This window comes from Meriones unguiculatus, chromosome 2 (genome assembly GCF_030254825.1).
Source record: "Meriones unguiculatus strain TT.TT164.6M chromosome 2, Bangor_MerUng_6.1, whole genome shotgun sequence".
Lineage (NCBI taxonomy): Eukaryota > Metazoa > Chordata > Mammalia > Rodentia > Muridae > Meriones > Meriones unguiculatus.
The window spans coordinates 56,943,605-56,950,171 of record NC_083350.1 but is presented as its reverse complement, the minus strand read 5'-3'; positions in this window follow the sequence as shown (position 1 = coordinate 56,950,171).

Genomic DNA, 6,567 nt, shown 5'->3' with positions numbered 1-6,567 from the left:
TTCTTGAATTCTTTATATATTCTAGATATTAGTCCTTTGTCAGATGTAGGATTGATGAGGATCTTTTCCCAATCTGTAGACTGTCATTTTGTTCTACTGATCGTGTCTTTTGCTTTACAGAATCTTTTAAGTTTCAAGAGTTCCCCTTTATTCATTGTTCATTTTAGGGCCTGAGGTGTTGGTATCCTGTTCAGGAAATTGTCTCCTGTGCCAATGTTACTATTACCCTGTAGTAGAGCTTGAAGTCAGAGATGGAGATACTTTCAGAAATTCTTTTGTTGTGTAAGATTGTTTTAGCTATTTTGTTTTTTGTTTGTTTGTTTGTTTTGGTTTTCCATAAGAAGTTCAGAATTGTTCTTTCACTGTCTATAAAGAACTGTGTTGGTTATAATTATGGGGATTACATTTAATCTGTAGATTGATTTTGGTAAGATGGCCATTTTCACTATGTTAATCCTACTAATCCATGAGCATGAGATATCTTTCCATCTTCTGATAACTTCTTCAATTTCTTTTTTAGAGACTTTAAGTTCTTGTCATACAGGTCTTTCACTTTAAAAAAAAATTCATCTTGTATCCAGCCACTTTGCTGAAGGTGTTTATCAGCTGTGAGCATTCTCTGGTGGACTTTTTGGGCTCACTTACATATACTGTCATATCATCTGCAAGTGCAATGCTGGAATCATCACAATACTTTATCTCATTGTACTACAGAGCCATAGTAAACAAAGTGTGTGGTACTGGCAAAAACAAACAAACAAACAAACAAACAACAAGCAAAACAGATAATAACAGGCCAATGTAACCAAATGGAGGACTCAGAAATAATCCAATGGTAAAACATTTACTCATAGAGCTGTGAAGCTGGACCTCTATCCCTCATCCTGCAAAAAAAAAAAGCTAATTCAAAGTAGATTGAAGACTCACAAGTAATATGAGAAATGTGGACTCTGCTCAAGTGAACGATAAATAAAGATATGTGCACAGGCAGGGCTTTCTGGGAAGCAGCACAATAAATAAACACAGGAGTTGTCAGATGAAACTTTATGAAACTAAAAGCCTTGCACAGAAAAGAAACAATCAGTTAAGTGAAGAGGCAACACACGGACTGAAAAGCAAGAACAACAAAACCCCTCTTGCCAGTTGTGCACCCTACAAGGGATTAATATCTTGAGTGTATAAAGAACCACAAAAATTACATAGCCCAAACCAAATCACCCAATTGATAAATGAACTAATGTGTAAAATAGACAGTTCTCCAAGAAAGAAATATAAATGACGAATAAATATTTGAAAAGATGCGTAGCGTTTTTAGTTGGCAGAAAAATCAGCCTGCTTTCTAATTTCATCTTACCCAAGTCAGAATATCATGAATAATGCAAAGAGCAGTAAATACGTCAAAAATGTTTAATTTCTTTTCTGTTTCTGTAATAAACACCATGCCCAAAACCACGGTGTTTTGGAGTTTCTTGGTTGTTTTGTTTGTTTGTTTTTTGTCAACTTGACAAAAGCCGGAGTTATCTGAGAAGAGAAAACCACAGTTGAGAAGATGCTGCTGTAAGATGGCTTGTAAGCAAGTCTCAGGGAACATTTTCTTAACTAGTGATTGATGTGTGAGAGCTTAGCCTATTGTGGGTGGCACCAGCCTGGGCAGGTGGTCCTCAGGTGCATAATAAAGCAGGCTGAATAATGCAGCAAGCAGCACTGCTTCATGGCCATTGCTTCAGTTCCTGTCCTGCTTGCACTCTTGCCCTGATTTCCTTCAGTGGTGGGCTGTTAACTCAAAGTGTAAGATAAAACACAGCCCCTGTCCTACATGTACTGAAGTTGCATTTGAAACCTTAACTGAAAAAAACCTGATACCAGGATTGTGGGATATTTATGTGATGGACTTGACCATGTTGTTTTGGAGGGGATTGTGGAAGGACTTTGGAACTTTGGGCTAAGAAAGCCATCGAATGCCCAGAGTTTAGTAGAAAGTTGTAGGAGCTAGGAAGATGGGAATGCTTAAAGAGTCCTAAAAGCTTGGAAGAAAGAACGTAGATGATGGAAGTCTGGCTAATGAAGTTTTGGAGGGAAGCAAAGTAGTACTGTTTTCATGATATTCTGAATTCAGAATTTGTAGTTCTGGTCAGCTGGAGCTGAAAAGTTGGCTATACTTAGCAGGAGACCAGAAACACTAAAGCAAAATCTTTGCTTTGCTGGGATAGTTGACACTGGTCAGCTGCAGTAAAGAATCAGTTGTGATATAAAAGATACCATTACCATTGTGGCAAGATATTTGGAGAAGTGTTTCTTCAGGATCAGCCCACAGAAGGTGTGGTTCCTAGGAAGTCAAGGCTGTACCTTGTACAGGCAGCTAAACTTGGTACAGTGCTTCTCACAAAGGGCCCACATCAATCATTCGTTATGACACTTCCTTACTGACACGGCCACAGACTGATCTGATCAAGGCAGTTCCTCAGCTGAGGGTCGCCATTCCAAGATGGCTCTAAATCAAGTTGACAACAAAACTAACTAGTACACGATCCAAGGGATACGCTTATTTACTGTTCGTGGGAGAATAAGCTGGCATGACCGCTATTGAAATCAGTGTGGAAGTTCTTCAACAAACCAAAATTAGATCTGCCATATGATACAGCCACACGACTCTTGGATCTATATCTAAAAGATCTGAAGTCAGTATATACAGATTCTTGCCAGCCATATTTATTGCTACACTAATCACTTATTGCTACGGAAGGGACTCTAGGTAGATACCCATCAACATATAAATAAAAACCACACACACACACACACACACACACACACACACATACACACACATACACACACACACACACACGCCTTTTAATACTTTCAGAATCCTGGATAGAACTGGAGTAAGGCAGGCTCTGAAAGACAAATGCAGTTTCTATTACAAAAGAAATGTAGATTTAAATATGTGTATGTACGTGTGTGTATGTGTGTGTTTGTGCATGTGTATGTAAGACCTGAGGAAAAGTAGAAAAGGACTGTAAAGAAGGAAGAGTTATAGAGAAAGAGGGAGCAATCAAATGTAATACTATATACAACACGAATAATACATTTTCCCCTTTCCATGAGTGGTCCAGGCTTAGCCTGCATTTTCTTTTGAGGTTTCCATGCACCAAAGGTGTCTCTTGTGTGGGGAACATATGGTGTGTACATAGAGGACTCTCAACTTCGTATCCAAGCAAGGACACCCTGCAAAAGAAGTGAGCTCTACTGATTCTTGTGTGGGAAGAAGGGAGATGCTGCTCTAACTGAGAGACCAACTCTAATTTTGACTGCCTTATGGGTACTTGGCAAGTAGTTATTTAGTTTCTCTGAACCAGTGTCTTCCTGTGAGCACCATGCTGCTAATTTGTTGCACGAGTGAGAAACAGTTTAGATCACCCTTTTAGTTTACTGTAGGTGTCACCTGGTGCTGCTAGCTCACAACTTAAAAAAAAAAAGAAAAGTTCAGACTTTTACAGCAGCCACTCATTGTCCGTCAGCATTATTACTGTCAGATAATTAGCATCCTGCTTCCTCTTAACATACTTGTGCCTATATCCAGCCTCTCCCAGCTGCATCCCTGTCTTAGCTGTTTGCAGTCTGATGTGGGAAATAAGAAGCTAATCTATCAGTATTGTGGGTAAGTCTCATCTCTGAGTCAGATCTAACTTTCTCCCTGCATAAGTTTTCATCTTTAGCTGCTTAAAGTGTTCCTCTGACTTTATGCGTGACCTAAGTAATAAAAGCTCTTTAGAACTGGCCACTCTGTAGGCAGCAGCTTTTGCAGGAATCCAATGTGCAAGAACTCTGCAGTTTAACTCCAAAAGATTTTTAAATATTAAGGTAGTTCACTTCCATAAAAGCTAATTTTCCAGTTCTTCCTAAGGAGGGAAGCAGTGAAGTCGGGTGGAACAAAAGTTTTATGGCATCTGATAATTTGGGAGGTGAATTTGCAGAGTGCACAAAGCTCAACAATCTAATCTCTTGCTTCCCAGGAAAACAAGGCTTATTTATAATTACTAAGAGGGAAATGAACTTAGCTGTACCTTTTAACATAAAGGGCAAACAATTACATGAATATGTAATGCACTTTAGTATCAAAGGGGCATGCAAAGTAAATTAAATGCTTCTGTAATTTTCCTTTGTAGCTTAAAAATATAAGAAATTGATTTTTCGTTGGTTTTCTGTATTGGAATGGGAGCAAAGGCCATATCTGCTTAATGCTTTATCCGTACTGCAGGCTCAGACACATGGTAGACTCTCATATACTTAGTAATTGTTGAATGAATGCGTATGGGAACACAGTTGAGTATAATAAAATCTGCTGAATTAAGAGTTTTATGGACCTTACTATCTGTGAGAATGTGCACAGGATAAAATAGTGTTTTCTTTGTTCATCACCCTTTTCAGATAGCCTAGTGGCTTGTTCTCAGCAAGTGTTGATCATTTTAAGGAACTGAAATACCCTAGTATGTGAGTATAAAGTAACAGCATCTGCTCAAACATGCTCCTGGCTACACTGTAATGGTGTATTTAGTTCTATCACAGGGACAAGCAGAGTGTATGCAATACAGCAGGCAATGTTCTGTGTGCAAAGTGTAGCCAAAGAAGCGGCCATGGTGAATGATACTCTGCACCACCTTTAAGAAAAATGTGTTTACTTACTTATTTACTTCTTGTGCATGTGTGAGTCTGAGTGTATGCACTGCACTACACTTATGCAGGAGCCCAAGGACATTAGAAGAAGGCATCAAACCCTGGAACTGGAGTTACAAGTACTTGTGAGTCACCATTTAGACGCTGGGACCCAAACACAGATCTTCTGAAAGAGCAGAAAGCACTCTTAGATTTGAGTCATCTCTTCAGCCTCAAGACTTCACACATTTTCATACAACCATGGAGATGTCAGTTTTCACTCACCACAGCTACTGTGTATGGTGATGTGCATACAGGGTGTTGGTTTCTACGTGAAGTGGTGTGTTCATGGGCTTGGTCTCCAGCTGCTAGTGCTGTTTTGGAAGGATGTAGAATCTTTAGGAAGTAGAGTCTTTCTAGAGGAAACGAGTTACAGGTAGGCCTTAAAAATTTACAGGCCAGTTCCACTCACAGTCAATGATCTGCTTCCTGACTGTGATCCAATGTGACCAGCTGGCTGCCTCACGTTCTCGCTGCATGGCTTCTCCCTCATGACTGTATTCTTTCTCTCTTCTTTTATTTATTTATTTATTTTTTAGTGTCCATGGTGGCAAAGAGGCATTGATAGTATCTCATGTTAGACCCCCAGAATCTGGACTAAAGTTTGTTCAGAACTCATCAAATCGGCATTCCCTTATCTAAATGCGTTGTTTAATCTTCATGACAATGCCAGGGAAACTCTGTGTTAGTAACATGTTCTAATACAGACAAGGAGATCAAAGCAGTGAGAGGCCAGGAAACCTGCCCATTATTTAGCAAGAGTCAGGCTTTGGGCTCAGCTGTTTTCACTCCATCACTGGCCTCTCTCTATGCACAGTATGATACTTCCAGGAAGAGAGAAGGTGAAAGAGGGGGAGGGTCTTCTCTTATGAGGGTGTAGAGATGTCTGGAATGATGCAATTATGACAGGTCACATGGAAGACTATGTCTCTGACTTTCTAGGAAACTGAAAACCACTGAAATCTTAAATAGGGAAGAAATATGACTAAGTTTTCTTCCTATAATTGTGTTTTCCAGTCAACAAAGTTTTGGAGGTATTTCTTCAGTATCTAGCCCCTGACCGTGGGCTATGGTACAGCTACATGCTCCTTCCAATAAAATAGAATGGCTCACAAATGGAAACCATTGCTACAGGGGGTTAATAAAATCACAGAAGGCCAGGAAAGTCAAGCCACAATTTAAAATCCTCCCTTCACAGTTGGCAGCTGGGGAGTGACTTGTGAGCGTGGGCTTCTGGCAGTGAGGCCTTCCTTGGCGGTATATTGCATCTCCTCCTCCTCATAAACCTTTCTGTTTATTTTGTGGGAGGGTAAAGTGCCTGACAGACCTTATCAGGCAGGAAGCCTTAAAATTTTCAAGTTCCAGCAACCTCTAAGCCAACACAAAAACCTCTCAGATATGACACTTGGAAATGTGGGGACCTGACAGGTGTGTGCTTTGCCTGCCTGTCTTCCTCCGCCCTCCCCTCCCACTTCTGGGACACTCTCTCCCTTTCTCATCTTTCCTCTGGATCCCACCTCCCAGGGGTTCAATGATCTCCCATTGCCACAGCCTCTCGCTGCTGCTCCCCAGGGCAAGGCTGCCCTTTGCACAACTTCCCACCTTTCAAAATTACTTTCCTACATTTCTAGTTACAGGCATTAAACTTCTCCTGAGACTGAGCTCAAGTACATGTTAGGAGGAGAGCAATTTAATTAAATTGCCATCCCATAAGGTATAAATAACTCAAAGTGACACCTTGCCTTATTCATCTGATGGTCCTGCGTATGTGGGCAATGGAAGAATCAACTGAATCCCTATTACTGCCTAAAGGAGTGTGGTAGCAACAGCATCTTGCACATGGGGCTTAGAATC